We start from the raw sequence: 17,812 nt of genomic DNA on the forward strand, positions 1-17,812 counted from the left end.
AGAAAATTTCAACAAATTTACTTAAAAGATTTGATTTTATTTTAATTAATATTCATGAATTTGGCAGCCTTTCCAAAAATGTGGGAAGCCGTGTCATTGACAATGAGCTGAACATAGGAAGTTTTGTTTTATGGCTTTTAGATGGATCAAGAAAGTAAAAACTCAACATCTGTGGATTGGCCATTGAGAGTTACTTTCCTCCTGGGGTTGGAACACAGGATTCGTTACCATGGAGGTGAAGGTACATAGATAGGCTTCTTCTCTCTTTGCTTTCATTTGCTATTTGGTTCTGGAAAAAGTGATTTTTTTTCGAAGTTGGCCTTTTTCATGTGACTTTATCATGCAGCTTTATCACGGGCTTTATCATGCAGCAACTAGGACTGGCTGCTCCATCCTTGTTTGATCTGGTCCACTCTCAGACTTTAATTTAATTGGCTCTATTTATTTATTTATTTTACTTCTGGTATGCTTTCTAAACGTTTGTACGTAATGTGTAAGCTCCCCACCATGTGTTTCTTAGTTTATTTGTTACAGTTTTAGCCTGTTATCAGTTTGCATGCAGCCTTTATGGAGCTAAAGCTACCAGCTCTTTGCCTCTCAGCTGAGTATTTCAATACTTCCCTGCTGATTTTGCTTTAATAACCTTACTAAAGCACAGAACTTCCATATTACATCTTCAGATCTCATCAAAGTTTCTGTGTAATTTCTTCTGGTGTTTAAATACCCTGATTAGAATCTTGATGGTAATTATGTATAACAGATACTGATGATTTGTTTCTGGACCTAACTTGTCATTCACAGTTTTTAACACTCTAGAGAGTAGTTGCTACTCCTAGATGTGAAAATTGTGGCACAAAGAAGTTAGGAGGCTTAGCTAGGGTAATAAAGTAAGAGCTGGCATTTGAACCATTCCTATGCCACTCGCCACTGCCCCGTACTTCCTCAGAGTAGAGAATTTAAAAGATGCCTTCAATACAAACGTTATCAATGGAAAGCATCATGGCAAGCATCGGATGAATTCAGTGTTTTTAAATTTGGTTTAATCAATTAAATAATGTTGATTTCCCCATTACTCAGTGATCATATTTATCTGATTATTGGTCAGAAGATCTACAGACAGATGTTTCCATTATTACAGGCTGAGGCCAACATTTTGGGAAAGTCCTTTTGCCTAACCTTAGCTCAAAGTATATTTTAAAGTCTTTGCGCTTATGGGCAGGGCCACATTAATTAGTGAAATGTTAGAGTGAAATTTTTATTCAAGAGCTTGTAGAATATCAGAATAACACATCGGTGCTGTGTAAACTTAAGAAAGAACAATTTGTCTTCAAAACGAAGAATTAAAATAGTCTTGAAACCCACTGTTAGAGATGGCCGAACCTCACTTTAGTCATTCAAAGATGGAAAGAATGCCACATGAGGATTGGGTAGTGAGAAAAGCTGCGTGCAATGTCCAGGCCTGGCCAAGTTTTGACCCTTACTTCAGGAGTGAAATGAGACAGCAGGTGATACCTTGAACGCCAGCTTCAGGAGATTCCAGCTCTAGAAGTAATCTTCGTAAAACAGGCTGATATATGATCTGGGGTAAGAAAGTGAGAAGAAAATAAATGTCTTACTCTAAAGGATAAGTCAGTAGCTTAAGCCTGCCTGCTCAGATGACTGAATCTGTGAGACTTTGAAAAGCATATTTCCTTCTTCAGGGCTCAGCTCCAGGCTGTCGATTGCCAAGAAGCTGTGTAGTGAATTTAATGGATGCTCAGGTTTGGATAGTGGTGAAAAAAGGGTCCTTTCTTGCTGTCCTCCACTGTTTTCTGGCCAAGGAAGATTTGGAGAAATAATATTTTTTTCATCAATTAAATTTCAAAATGACTTTGTTTCCCTTTCCACAGAGGACAAGATATGTCTAATAGCATGATGTCGAAACTTGGTAGAATTCTGTATTTCTTTTTAACTTCAGGATGTATAGACTGTTCTTTCACCAAATATATTTGAGGTTTCCATATGAAAACAGACATATGCGTGCTTTAAACAAGAAGCTTCACTTTCTTCCTCAGAGAATTGGCAATAGAAATGACTGGCAAATCGCCCTCGGCCTTTGCACTCTGTCGTTGTTGCTTGTTTCTGAGGCCTTGCACGTGTCCGGTGCTGTACTCAACACTTAATTTACTGTTTCAGCCATCTTCTAGAATGCTCTCCAGGAGTATGATTTTATAGCCCTGATCTTAAAGATGAGAGAAATGAGACTATATCAGGATTTGTATGCCTGATCCAGGATACTAAATCTAGAAAAGGTAGGGTAGATATTTTAACTGGGCTTTCATTGCTGACTCAAAAGTAGTTGTAAAAGCTTAAAAGTTGTCTCAGCTACAGCTCTCAACTTGATACAGCTTGGATTCATTTGAGCAAGCTTAACTGGGAGATTGCTCACAGCAGATTAGCCTATGGTCATGTTTATGTGGTTATTATCTTGATTAATGATTGTTGTAGAAGGACTTAGCCAACTGTAGGCAACACCATTCCTATCCAGTGGTCCTGGGTCATATAAATGCTAGATGATCAGAAAGCCAAAGAGTGAGCCAGAAAGCAGTGTTCCTCTGGTGGTTTCTGCTATAGTTCCTGTTTGAACTCTGTCTGGCTTCCCTCGATGATAGACTGTAACCTGTAAGCTAAAATGGACCTTCATCTTTCTAGTTGCCTTTGGTCATGCTGTATATATATCACAGCAGCAGAACAGCAGGCAATCAAAACTGTGTACACCTTTTACATGGGATTCTTCAGACTTCCTTAAGGGTCTTGAGGCAAAGGTAAAAATAACTGGGTTTCTAAAGAGCATTTACCAGATATTATAGTGATAAATATAAGATGATGGTTCTTTGTATTTTGGTGTCCAGTACAAATTAATTGGATAATGTACCTTTGGGGATACCTACAGCTAAGGTCTGAACTTTCTCTTGGCAGGATTATGAAAGACAGTGGGATTGTTCCCTGCCACAGTGTCTGGGTCACACTGTATTTTGAGCATGTCCCCAGTATTTAGTTTTCTGATCATCTTCCTTCTCTTTCCCTTTTGGTGAAAAACTGCAGAATTATTGAAAGTATCTCTTCCAACTAAGAGAAGATTATCATCTGGATTTCAATGCAAAAAGGTGATTGTGCATCTTTGCTAGATTTTTGGCACAGGGTGGTAGTTGGCTGTGAAATCACAGACTGTATTTTGCATGTATGGATTTTCTAGTTCCTGACTTTTTCCAAGTCTGTGAGGAGTCTGTTAAAACATGATAGGACAGAGTGTTTTGTTCCCCATCACACCTTCAGGCATTTTCATCATTTATTTTCTATCTCTGATGTCAATCAGTGCCGCAGAGATAAGTTATTCCCCAAGGGTCTCTGATGTATCATTGACATACTGCTTATTTGTTTCTTGTGTACATAGTTCCTCTGTTTTTACAAAGACTGTTCATGCACAGAGATCAGTTTATTAATGTTAGTTTTATCCATAAGTAATATATTTCATAACACATGTACTAATGAATACATAATATAAATCTGTTACTGTAATGGTGATTGCAATATTTAATATATTCCTTAATACATATGTCATAATGTTATGAGATGTAATATAATTATATAAGTACATTATAGGTAGGCACCTCTTATACTTCGTGTAATCTTTTTGCATTTCATAAGCATATTATGTTACTGGAAGATGTATAAAAGATAGATATAAATATTCTTATTTGGTTTGCTCAATACATTTAAAATACAGAAAAATGTACGGTACAGAATACAGAATGTATTTATGTGGATTTTTTGTTTAAAGTATTTTTGCCTCATTGTCATGATTATAACAAGATTTTGTGTGATTTCTTCTAAAATTTGGTGATTAAAAATTTAAATCTGCAAACTTCTAACTACTCACACTGATGTAATAGAGCATTTAGGGTAATGATAGGAGTTAGTTGGAATTACACACACATTGTAGCTTACCAAACATGGGAAAAGACTGATATATGTTGCATGGGACTCTTAATCCTGGTTTCCTGACTGTCCAGAACCCGAAATAATCACACAGAAGCTGTACTCATTAAATAACTGCTTGGCCCATTAGTTCTAGCTTTTTATTGACTAACTCTTACATATTTTAACCATTTTTATTAATCTGTGTATTGCCACATGGCTGTGGCTTACCGACTAAAATTTTGGTGTCTGTCTCCAGTAGGGCTACATGGCTCTTCTTTATTTTGTTCATTTTTTTTTTTAGCATTTACTTTAGTTTTCTCTGCCTACCTAAGTTTTGTCTTGCTATAGGTCTAAAAGAGTTTATTTACCAATGATATTCACAGCATACAGAGGGGAATCCCACATCAGATACATACCTCTGTTCCATGTAAGACTAAAGATAATGTCAACACATTGGATGCATTTGAAATGAAGCTACTTAGTTAAAGCCTTGATAGGCTAACTTACCCTTGGGATGACATCTTACTGTTCTTGGTTGTAAGAAACTGACTTCAAGATACTTAATTGTAGCAACTCCTTCAAGAGTTACCATCACTCCAGTAGCATTTCTGATATGCTACCTAATGATATTTAAGTGTTTAGAATTTTCAAATATAAAGACGGTGATATTTTGTGAAACAATACTGAAGATACTTCATACACGCATATTGTGGCCTTGGAAAAGCTGCTCAGCCTTCAGTTGAAACAGTTTGCAGCATTACTTGGATCTCTATTACGGTGGGGAGTTTTTTCCTAACACTTAAACGTATGTTGAACTTGTGGCTTAATTTAGCCAGTAGACCAGCAGAAGTGATGTCGTCTAGTTTCTAGACGTCTAGAACGTCTATTGCTCCCGCTCCTTTCAAAACTCTTCCACTGTCACGAGTAAGATCAAGGACAGGATAGCCTGATATCAGGTGAGTCACCTGGAGGAGCAGAGTCAAGTTCACCCATCCAAGGTCAGGCTTAATGGAGTAGCTACCAGCAGGCTGACCCAAAATCATCTCAGAGGCCCTGGCGCAGTTTGGCTGACTCAGCAGCCTGTACTTCACGGAGCAAGCTTGAATGAACCCAGCTGAGAACTGAGATGACACCCAGCTGATGTGGCTTTTTCCATTCGGTCTCTAAAAGAACTCAGTAAAGACATCAAATTGAAGCTATTACTGTATTTTGAAACTCGTAATTAGTGATGTTTACAAGCATTTAACTAGTTCTTCATTCCCAACAACTACATAAAATAGTAGAGATTGAATATTTTTCTACTCTAAATTTTTTTAAGTATCATAATGAAGGGAGGCAGTATATGTTTGTTTTTAGAGGTAGATAGCATTTATAACCAGGGAAAGAGCCAGACTGTTTCATAGCATTTGAGGGAATTGTCCAATTTATACATACATACATTCATACATACATACATACATACACACACATGCACAAAAGAAGACTGCTTAAATTTTTTACCTTATGTAGAATGAGTTCTAAAAATGCTTTCTAGGATTGAAAACATATAAAGCAAAAGGCCATATTAATATTAAATGTAATTTTAAATGTAACTGAGCTGAAAAGACAGCTAGGAAAATGTTTAGAGGTCAAATATATATAAAAAAAATGACCAGTCCAGAAAAAAAAGTCAGAGAATCTGTACTGACTGAGTTTTGGTGACACAGCCTGGAAAAGTCTTCAACAGGGAAGGTTGGACACGAAACAGTGCTTTTCGTACAGAAGAGGCTGAGTCAAGTTTAAGGGATGAGTACAGAGCATGATATTGTAAATGGACTTAAATATATGTAGCATTCCAGTAAACATAAAAGTAGTGTGCATTTTGGTTCAAAGACAAATATTGTTGCACCTCATCAAGAAAAATCACTGGTATATGATGTTCATATGTCCAGTGCATAAAGTGTAAGTCCTCAAGTGCTTAAAAAGAAAAAAATTACCAGACCATTTGTCAAAGATTTAAAAAAAAAAAAAGATCTAGAGATTTGAAGGGGGCGAGGTCGATGAGTAATTAAAGATCAACCAGACTAGCTTAATATAAAAATACAGCTTTAATAAACAGAAGGAAGACTTACACCAGAGTCCCAACGGTCCATCCAAGAATGCAGGGCCCAAGCGAGAGAGCGAGAGGAAGTGCACCTGCCAGGTTTATAGGTAAATTTTTGCCTTAGGGCAACACGCCCCACGGACAGAATGTGATTGGCTGAATTCCCCCATCAGAGATTTGGAAAAAAAAAAAAAAAGGCACTGCAATTTGGTAAGGGGTTTAAATATTCTGAGATATAAAAATTCTAAGTTTTATGTACTCCAAAGCCTAGTTTAAAATTTTAAAATAAAGTTAAATTTAGTTGAGTTACAAGGTGAAAGTTAAATGGAGCTTACAGTGGTTTTGAACAAGATTGTCTGTTGTTGATTGACCAATATCAGCAAACATGTTGGGAATTTGAGCTACAGCTTTTAGATGCAATGCTTTGTGCTCTATATTATCCAACTACATTGCTGAGTACACAAAGTCATAGTTATTGTTTTTGAAATATAAGTACATACTTTCCCCACAAATAATGCTAGTGCCGAGTTTATATCAAGTAATATTTTTCTGCAAATGATTTAATAGAATATTACCTTGAAAACATTTTAATTTAAAAGCTCTCTTACCACAGTACAATCTCATTATTACAGTACCCTTTGTACCCTCCCATCATGCTGGATACACATACTGGAAAATGGTGGAGAGGAGAGACAGGCCAGCATATAACGAAGACCTGTAGTAATCCCAACCCAGGTCATGTGACCACACTCAGAAAACACTGGAAGGAAACTGAGCAGATGGGAGATGGGGATCAGACCCTGAGGAAGCATTTCAGGTCTGATTAAGAACCAGGCCAACAATTTACCATGCTAGCCTTATAATAGCTTCCCAGGAGAGAACGAAGAAAGAGAAAGAAGGAAAGGGGAAATCTTGGCACTTGGACAGGGTTAATTCACAATGTTCCATAAGGGCCCCTGAGTTAAAGGCTTCTTGCCCAGGTTGGTGCTGTGTGGAGTAACAGGACCTTGAGGGAGATTAAGGTCTTGGGCCCGGTTCCGCAAAGGGAACTGTGGGACCCTAGCCCCCAATTCTCTTTCCTTTCTGCTTTTCGAGTGCCAGGAGGGCTAAAACTTGTTCTCCGCATTCTCTGCAACTGAATTTCCTCATCCTCAACCCTACAGCCATGAAAGCAAACCTCTCAAACTTTCCCTTTCTGTTCAGTGAATGATCTCAGATATGTGTTAGAGTATCAGAAACCAGACTAGCAGACAGTAAAGGATACAGGGTGTGGGGCTAATTTTAGGATTCTGTAAAACTAAAGACAGACATTTCCTTGGAGCTAAGCAGGTAGACCTGTACACCCACCAACTTTGTGGGTTCAATTCTCTCCAGCCTCCTTTGTGTGTTTTGGGGATCAAAGTCCGGTGTCAGGTCCTTAACCATATTGCTGCTCCTACCCTCTTTTTTTCTCCATTTTTTTGGGGAATAGCTTTTAAAGAGAGTAAAACACAGGTTTTAGGAATCTTTTCATTCTTGATGTAGGTACTTATCAGATATTGGGAAAAGATGCATAATATTAATCTTTTAGGTGTGCCAATAACAGAAGTCTCTTGCAGGCGATCTGAGAGAAATGACCTAAGACATCTTTATTGTAAATAACACAGTGGTAGTATTTGAAATGTATTATGCAAAAAAGACTTAGTAGAGTTTTAATAAAAGATGTGTTACCCCTTTCCTTTTATATTCATTGTAAGTTACTTGTGATTAAAATATTCATTATCGAGGTCAGCATATCATAATCTAAGGTACCTAAAATTAATGATCTTTAACCTTCTCAAGGCATTTCCCAGATAAAGAATAGAGTTTCTAACTAACCAAAAAAAAAAAAAAAAAAAAAAAAAAAGGATTGAAATTGAGCTTTGTGCAACACCTCTCCTTCCAAACACAGCTATTGTTTTGATGATTCCTGCTAACAGCAATCACTGAAATGACTAAAAGGTTTGATTCTCTGCTGGCATGAAGAGAGGAAGCATTCATTAGTTCTGTGCAGAGACGGTTTCCCACACAGTCACCATAATGCATCACAGCCTTCATGTTCCAAAGCTGGAAACCTGAGAAGGAGCCATAGTCGTCCTGCCAGCAACAGATGGTTACTGTTTAAATGAGGGTAAACGCTGCCTCTCATCTGTGAAGTGACTTTAGGTTCTGGGTGGGGGTGAGGGACTGAGTCTGGAGGGTTCAAGCCAGAGAAAGAGCCAGTGGCAAGATGACGCAGAGAGGAAGAAGGAAGTCAAGGGTCTTGCTTTGTTTGTTCTTTAATTACAGTCACAAGGCAGGTTGCATTTTCCTGTCTCCTCCTCCACCTCACGTGGACCGGGAGGGATGAACGGAGGAGGGCAAGGCAAACTGTTGAAATGTGTTGTGTGTTGGCATCCAGCAAGTACATTTTGCTGTGGGATAAGTTTGTGGCTTGTGTTCTGCTTGCTTGAATAAGGGCCTTTCCACGTTTGCCAAGCCTACAGTCAATGCGGTCAAGGGATTTATTATGAAACGTACTAAATCTTGGTACGGGGCTAATTGCATATAACACGAAGCGTGCTAGAGGCCTGGACCTGAGAAGTGACACAGGCAGAAAGCATTCTCTTTCTGATGCTGCTGAAAGAGGTTTTGTGTGGGGAATGTCTGCATGTCTGCACTTAGTGCTAATGAGGCAGCCCCCGCCCCAGAGTGCTTTTCCAAGTTACTTGTTAAAATAGCTGTGGAGTTTTTCTCTCTTTCTCTTTTGTGTTTTTGTCAACAACTGGCAGTTGAAAAAAAAACTGAATACTTACCAACTACTTCTAGCACTCTTACTGTTTCATAAAAACATAGAGTTAAAACTCTATGAGCATATTATGGTCTAGAATGATTCTTATATAGAGATAAAGGCAGTGATCGCAGAATTTGTAACGTTTGCCTTAGGCTGCTAAAATAAAATAGGTGGGGTAGTTTAAAGAATGGAACTGTATTTTCTCACAGTTCGGAAAGCTGGAAGTCCAAGAACAGAATGCCAAACTGGCTGAGTTGTGGTGTGGCTGTCTTTGGATAGTCACTAATCCCTGTGTGCTCACACAGCTGAGAGAGACAGAGAATGCTCTGCAGTGTTTATTCTGAGAAGGGCACTCACACTGTCCCAAGGGCCCCACTGTCAAGGTCTCATCTAAACCCATTTCCCTCTGAAAGGCTCCTCGGGCAAGTACTATCACATGATGGTTAGAACCCTAACTCATGTTATAGCAGGGGTATTTAACAGACGATTGTTGCATCTTTTTACACCCAGTGCTTTTTCCTAGAGACCTTTTTATTCATTTTCAAATTAAGGGTAGAGGTTGAATAATAGTTTTTTACTACTACTTTATTGTCTGTTTTTTTAGAAATTTATTAGAATATTCGGCACACACATTGTTTTTTGTAGGTGCCAAGTACTCATTCTGATCATCAACTGTGTTTTGATCGAATGCTTGGTGACTTGAATGTTTTCAGCACTTCCTCAGTCTACATGCAGCTTGTAACATATCACTGACGTGTGCAGGGAAAAAGCAGAAATGCTCGGTTCGATGAAACAGTGTGTCCTCATTTGGTGTGCATTTTTCTGCTGATAGATGCTTGGGTTTTGGTAATAATAACTTGTTAACAAGATCCATTAAGGAAATAAATGCAGATTTTCAGTGATGTCTGCTCAGAAAATAGTCAGCTATTTTCCTGTGTACAGAAAGCTCATTTTCCCTTGCCCTTAAATAGTAACCTGGAAGGGTGAATTATTCAAGTGGCTTCCATCATTTGGTTAGCACAGTATTTCTGTTACTCGTGGTTTTGCAATGGCAATATTCCTGCACTTAAGACTGAACAGTAGTAGCCACAAATTCCAGTCCTGGCACAACACAAAGGAAACACTGGGATGAAAGTATTTAATATTAGAGGGGAGAAAAAGGTAACATTCAAAAATAGAGTGGCTAAGAGGTCATGTATGTCCTCTACACCGTTGCATACTCGTTAACATCTGCAGGGCTCGTCAGATCTGGTAGAATTCTAATCTTAAGCCAGAAATTGGCACTAATCAGAGTGGGCAGAACCCTGATGCCTTCCAGAAGAATAATTTGCTTGCTTGCTTCTTCAATCCATTTTTATTTACTCCAGCTTTCCTGTGCTGGGGTGGGGGGGCGCACTATGACCAGTGGTAATAGCAAGAGTTGATGCTTAATTTTAAATTTAGTTAATATTAAAATGAGCCCCCCCCTACTTTTTTTTTTGCCCTTTGGGACTAAAGGACTAACTTGAAAATGGTCTTTTCTTTTGAAACAACTCTAATGTTGGGGAAATTTACATAAACACATACTTATCCTTACTTAGTAAGTATAACAACTTCAGGTTTGGTTCAGATATGAATGAAGGTTAATATCCAAAAACACACGAGTTTCTAAACAGTCACGAGACTTCTTGTGTCCCTGTAGGTTGCAACTGCCAGCGAGAAGACAGACTGGGAACCAATGCCCCTGTTTTAATTAGAGTCTCAGTTCCCACCCCACGGTAACTGAGTTTAAAAGATTTCTACATGATTCAGAGACATGTTGAGGTTAGAGAAGCTTATCTATTAGTTTTGGATTGTATTCATAATTGGATTTATTCACAATTGTCTGGTATGCCTGCTGTCACAGTTGAGATGTTTTGTGTATGTATTATTTTAACAAGCATTTATTGAACATAAGCATTTATGAGCTATGTAGCAAAAACCATCCTGGAAGTTGAGAAACATAATCTTTAGTCACAAGTAATATTTACGCAAATTCTACCGCCCAGTGAAGCAGAATTTATAACAGCGGGAAAAGAAGACATTAGTTTTCAACCAGCCCCTGAAAGGTCCGGAAGGGTTTAATCAGAGCTGAAGGGAGTAAATAGCTTAGATTTATCTCCTCAGTTTTACCTGTCTGCCAGATTTGAGTAGATAAATTACTAGAAATAGCTCATTGGAAGCCTAAATGATTAGGTAAATCCCTAAATAAAGGTGTGGAAACTTGGGTTTATTCTGTTGACCGTATGTAAGTATTTTTTTCCTTACATGTGGAATTCAGTATGTGTGGTTTTCTGTTCTAAACCTTGCTTTCTTCATCTGAAATGTGGGGATATTTATCATGCAAAGTATGATGGCATGAACACTGAAGGCACCACAATAAACTCCAAAAAGGTTATTATTGATTGTAAGAACAAATTAACTTTTTTGATATATTATTCTAAGTTAGCAAAAGGAAAATAGGGCAATATAACTCATGCTTAAAACAAAAAATCTTTCTCTTTGATGAATCTAAAGCTTAAAGGGCTAGAAAAGAAAAAGTAATGTTATCATGTCCAGACTGAAAAAAATATTTTTAGTTTCTTAAAAGGGGAAAATTTGCAAATGGATCACTCTTTTTGCCTAGACTTTGCACCAAGTTTACATCAATCCCAAGATGACTCCCTCTGTCTGTAGTAATGGGTCATTTCCATCCTTAATGAGACTTCAGCCCAATGTCTTTTATATTTGAGTAGGGAACTTGTGATAAGTTAAGTCTTCACCAGGTTCTGTGTGGGCTTCGCATAAAGAAACCAGTGCACTTGCTACTTGAGAAAATGTGGCATCTTATTTTGTTGTTGTGATTTCCTAAGTCCAAGAACCACATTTCGGTCTGATGCTAAAAAATGAGTGCCAAGTCTGACATAAACAGGTTGAAACTGGAGTTCTCTAATCAGTGAGAAAGACATGTTCTTTTTTCAGGTCTCAGGAAATGGGTTCAGTTGCTTTATAGCTAAAGTCTCACTTCAAGAAAAATTCCTTGATGCGTTTCCATTCTTGTAAAATGGCACAGTGAGAAACCACAGTAAATGTGGAAGGTGCATGGGAGGCACTGAGGGAAACAGAGTGCTGACAAGAGCCCACCGCCTTGCAGCCTTCTGAGCAGGGTGACAGAAATGTGCCACTCAGCGTAAACAGGTCCCATTTGTCGTCTTTGGCGATTCCTGAGAACGCTGTGATAATGTAGTTACTGAGATTGAATTTGGAAGTGGTCATGTTATTCTCAAATTTCACCTAAAGACTGTGCTGCCAGGCCCTACCTAGAAGGAATCACATACATTCATAAGCAGGCACTCATGAAAAGGATCTTGAAAAAAAGTCATCGTGTCAAAAACAGAAAGAAAACAAAAAACAACCTACTTTGCATTTTCTTTTCCTTATTCACAGTGAGATGTCTTATGTAAACATAGCCCTCCCCATACATTCTCTTTACAAACACTCAGGTGACACTCATTGTGTGTGGCATTACCCTGGTCTCTGTGGCCTTGGCAACATGTCAGGGGTTAACATTTTCACATAAACCCACTGTTGTGAAACAGTTTTCCAATGTACTGGCACAGAGCAGCTTTTCTTCAGTCGTAAGCATTTATAACCTGTTTCACCACCCTGTTTTCCCTCAACAAACAGCCATTATGCCATACAGTGCCATGAGGAAGTGCGGGTGAGGAGTGAGAGCCTGGTTACAATTGTATGTGGAAATTTCCATCGTCCCTGGAAATGTGGTTCTCCTCCTGGTCAACGTGATCCCTCATTTTCTTTTTTAACTATTGATTCTCCTAAGATTTTCCTTTTGACCGTACCTGTTTTACTTATTGGCCCTAGTAGAACAGTCCAAAAGTCTTCATAAAAATAAACATGCATTTTTCTGTATCTTTAAATCCTTATTTTAATTTTTAGCCATCAATAATCCAATATGGTAATCTTGGTCATCAGATTCTGAAAGAACCAATTTTTCCAGATTAATGATTTTTATTTTTGTCCTTTCTACATTTAAATTAGTTGTATAAACAAAATTTGCTCCTTTGATAATAACTGGACTTTTTTAAAATTCGCAATGTTCCTACAACTTCTCTAAGTACCAGGCAGAAAGCTATCCTGCAAATACCATGATACACAGTAGTTAACAGTGGGAGAAAAAAAGAGTTAAGATGAATATCCCAAGTTCTTGGAGGCATCTTCTCCTTGGAAAAGCTTGGTAGTATCATGTTCAACATTTACCATAAACCTGTATCACAAGATTCCTTTTTCTGCTTGGTTTTACAGTTGTACATCTAATCCAAAGTTGAAAATGTCTTTGTTCTTGGAAGAGAAATGCCCCACATTGCTTAGATTGATGGTGCTTTAAGACATGTTTATTCAAAGATGGCAGCTGAGAGGTGAACAGGCTAAATGCTGCACATTAGAGATCATTGTGTCTATACAACAGATGCAGGCAGTGTTCTGTTTATATAGCTGCCTTCAATTTTCTTTGATTTATAATCTATGAGAGAATTTAAATGCTTGGTCTGTAGTTTTTAAACAAATACGAAGATTTCAGACAAACATACCCATTTCTAAAAATCAATTTATGAAATTTAGTTTCTAGCAAGTCAGCTCTGTTGTTAAATTATATGTTCAGATTCTTTAGGAGTTGATCCATGGGGCGGGGGTTGGATCAAGGGAAACTATTTTAATTTTTGAAATCTTAGACATAGTTCATTAGTGCAATTTGAACATATGCTACTTCAAAGCAATTTTTAAGCCATCCTGTGAGCATTCTAAAATATACAAAATTGGTTACACTATGTGCTTCAATATTAAAATGTTACACCAGCATGTAAATCATATAAGGTTAGCAAATGCACTGTGGCTATTTGTGGGATACCTCTGGAAGCTACTTACTAACACATGAATTGCATGTTTTGGTGATGCAAATATACTTCTCAAAATGCTTTTTGTGACTGTGTTCACCAGTATAACTGGGAGTAGCAATTCTCTAAGTAGCAATTCTCTATCAAGGACAACAGTCACAAAAAAATCTTCACTTAAGAATTTTCTTTACATTCAGTCATGCGCTCATAGGTAAAAGCTCTTTGGGGATTTATAAAAACATATTTGTTGTTTCCAGCTCAGTGGATAAAGTGAATAGCACATTTTCCTTGGTGTTTCTCAAATGTTTATAAATGTTAATTCTCTTATTACACTTATTGAAATTGATGTAACATATCAAATTAGTAAGACTTAATTGTGCATGTGTAGCCCATGAGTTCTCACTATTTTGAGCAATTAAATCAAGACTTGACTATCAGACTATCTGGTGCAGAAAATATCTGTTTTGGAACAGAGGACTATTTTGGTAGTGGAAATTTTTTCATCTCACACTTGAGAGATGATTTCATGTATCCAATCCTTTGATGTCTCTAATTTGTTCTGTTTAAATGTGAAAGCTAAAAGATTAGTCCTAATTTGGCCATGACTTTCCTTCATGAAATAACTTGTATACTTTCTTTGATTAGACTCACACTAGAAACTTCTCAGGTGCAAAATTGCTTCCTGGGATAAGTTTGCACATATAGACTTCTCATGAATTGGTATAAACGTAAGTGTGAAAAGGTTTTGTAGATTTTAAGTTACTAGAGCTTTGCAGGAGTTATTCTTTTCTTTTGCCCTTATAAGGGAACTTGTAGCCTTAAGCATGTGTTTGCAGAAAATTGCTGACTTTTAGAATATTAGACCATTTTGTGAAACAATTCGTTGCCCAAGCTAAAACCATATTTTTAATGTAGTTAGTATTAGTTAGTACCAGCTGTCTGCTGAGTGAAGAGGAGTGAGATCAATAAGGCACACTGATTTTAAAGATGATCTTGAGTGTGTTTATATAGTAGACAGTATTTATGAAAGTCTGATTTAGTCAGTACCTTGGTCTTATCATGAATCTTGAAGTATGAGAAGGAAGGTGGAGACATTTAACTTGGTTGGCTTTGCAGACTTAAGTATTAGCTGGTCATAGTGCGTTTCAGGCCATATCATTGCTCTCCAAAGCTTGTAGATAAGAAGTAAACATGGCCCATGGTTCCACTGGGCTCTGGAGTTACCTCACTACCATGAGGGTGGCATTGAACTTCCAGGCTGGAATCTTTTTTTTTTTTTTTGGATTATGCCCCCCCCCCATTCTTCCTGCTTATGTAAAGTGATCTGAAGTATTTTGGGAGCTCCTACTTGTAAATTAATGATGGTAATATCTTTCTGTGTGGTCATGGACATACAAAGTCACTGTAGGTAATGGTGGTATCTATAATGGTACCACATTTGGAGACAGCTGGGAGTCTGGGACAGTAAGATGTCGTTCTTATGTCTTTGAGACACTGAGAAAACTTTTATACCTGCCAACTGTCACTTTTACAGCATCCTCCCACCCCTGCCCAAAGTCACTCGTATATCTTAGAACACTACCCAAAGAATTGTAAGCAAATGCAGTCTGTAATGCTTCATGTGTCTCCTTTTCCCCCGATCACACCAGTGCAAACATCTTTAAAGGTCAGGTTAAACTTACAGAATCCAGGGTCAGGGTCTTTGTAGGTAGGTTGCTATAACAGTTCATGATAGTAATTAAATTACTCCAAATAATCATTTCTTTCCTTTAAATCTTATCCACTAGAGTAAAATAACCAATTGAAGATGGAATTATAGGAACATAAAGACCTCCTATCTCTTATTAAGTCTTATAAATATTATGTGATATTCTATTAAATGTATTAAGCAAATTCTAATTGGTATTAATAATAAAAACCCAGAGTCAGACATTAGGGGATGAAGGATCAGAGAAGCAGTGTAGGCAGCCACTAGAGAGTTCTTGCCTCTACTAATGCTCAGACCAAAGGGGTGATCCTGTCTACAAATCCACAGACTGAACCTGTGTCCACCAAACCTCGAACTGTACTGAGTTCCTGCCGCCTTTCACCTTCTATCCTCTCTCCACCCAGCCATATCGCTTCCCATCTTTACCTCCCTGGTTCTGGGACTAAAGGTGTTGGCCTCCATTGCCTGGCTCTGCTCTATTTATCTTTGAGACTGGATCAATCTAGTGTATCCCAGGGTGGCTTTGAACTCAGAGTTTCATCTGCCACTGTCTCATGAGCAATGGGATTAAAGGTGTGAGTCACCACTGCCTGTCCTCTGGTGACTTAGCTCTGCACTCTGGCCTTCAGGCAAGCTTTATTTGTTAAAACAGAAACGAAATATCACCACAATTAAAGGTTGTATATATAGAGTCTTGAGGTGCAGCTCAGTGTTAAACCATGCCCCTAGCATGTGAGAAGCCCAGAACTGGATCAACATAAAAAATGTAGTTTGCTAGAGATACAACCAAAGGAGAGCCCCATAGTTTGTCTTATGTGTTTACAAATATTTTATGAGAAATGTGAAATGTTCTAATTTAAACTCACATAGAATATAGAAACATAGGTTTTCTCCCATTAAGTAAAATATCATCTTTGCCCTTTACACTTGGGAATTCCTTATTGCAATTAACATGAGGATGTGTTCTTCCGTGTTCCCTGCTTGTCCACACTTGGTACAGGTAGAATTTCGTGTATATTTTCCTGACAGTCTCTATCAGACCCGGAGCTTACTTTTGGACTGGCTACTGTGTCGGTGGAGATAATAGCAGGTTGTCACTTCTGGATGTACAATGTGAAGAGGAACTCAGGAAATGGGGAGGAACAACATGAAAGCCCTAACCTTGAGAAACTTTACATAAACAAGATCAGAATGAAAACTGTGTTACTTTTTTAATTTAGCAATCTGTAACTCATCCAATCATAACATTCCATGCTGAGTGCTGCACACTTCCAGAAAGACACCACAGTGCAGCGCCCCAGGTCCCCAGATCTACTTCAGTGCTGGCTTTGTGTCTGACTTGAACTTCAGACGTCAATTGCCTGGCTTGTATGTTTTTATATTGGACCCAGTAAAATGGAAAGAAAGGACGAAACAACTAGTGAAAAACAGAACCGCAGAGATGTCATAGAACTCTGGCATGTATTGACTGGAATGCTCAGTATTTATTTATAAATGTAAAGAAATATATATCTAATTATGATGATGTCACCTACTTTCAATGGTCAAAGTCAACTAAATATAATAGAAATGTGATTAAAAAGCAAAGGCAGATGTCTCAGAAGAGAAAAATTAACAAAAACAATTTAAAGTGGACAATAGCCTAAACCCATCTGCAGAAGTTAATGCACTATTTCGGAAGCACTGAAATCTCATGATTTGAATGACAGGAACATCAAGTAATGTGACATTTTATTATTTTTCAGGAGAAGTAAAAATGTTGTTCCAGAAAATTTTGGGAATTCAAATATCTTAAAAAACAGGGTATGCTTCTTGGGAGATTAAAAATATGCTCCTGGTTCGTTCACTTTTGGAGTAGGATTTTTATTTTCCATTAACAAAGCTAAAAAAGATAAAACCTACCTATGACCTATAATAGCCCTTAAAAATTCTCAAGAAGTTTGTTTTCTATGAACTTTTGCTTTGTGTATTCCAGAGAAAAGTAGACTGAAAGCCCGGAGGCCTTAGGTAGCTGACGTTTTAGGTACATTGCCATCATATTCTAGGTAGGGATGTCAGCTATGTGACAATTCTCAGAAGAGCTCTGCCCTTCCTGAGAACTGAGAATAAGAGACTGTAATTGGAGACTGTGCTTTAGTTTCCCGACCTCCCAGACCCGAATCATCACACAGAAACTGTATTAATTACAACACTGGCCCATGGCTCAGGCTTCTTATTGACTAGCGCTTACATCTTAAGTTAACCCATTTCTATTAATCCACATACCACCATGAGGCTGTGGCGTACTGGTAAGGTTCTGGCATCTTTCTCCTTCGACAGCTATATGGCTTCTGCTTGAGTCTTCCTGTTCTCTCTCTAATCTC

At 37.9% G+C, this 17,812-nt stretch overlaps 1 protein-coding gene across 4 annotated transcripts in view; it reads left to right on the top strand.

The window, feature by feature from the left end:
• Positions 1-17,812, top strand: part of Bmpr1b (bone morphogenetic protein receptor type 1B) — a 301,493-nt gene that overhangs the window by 98,281 nt on the left and 185,400 nt on the right. The window lies entirely within an intron of this gene.

The sequence above is a fragment of the Myodes glareolus genome, chromosome 17 (genome assembly GCF_982192425.1).
Source record: "Myodes glareolus chromosome 17, mMyoGla1.1, whole genome shotgun sequence".
Lineage (NCBI taxonomy): Eukaryota > Metazoa > Chordata > Mammalia > Rodentia > Cricetidae > Myodes > Myodes glareolus.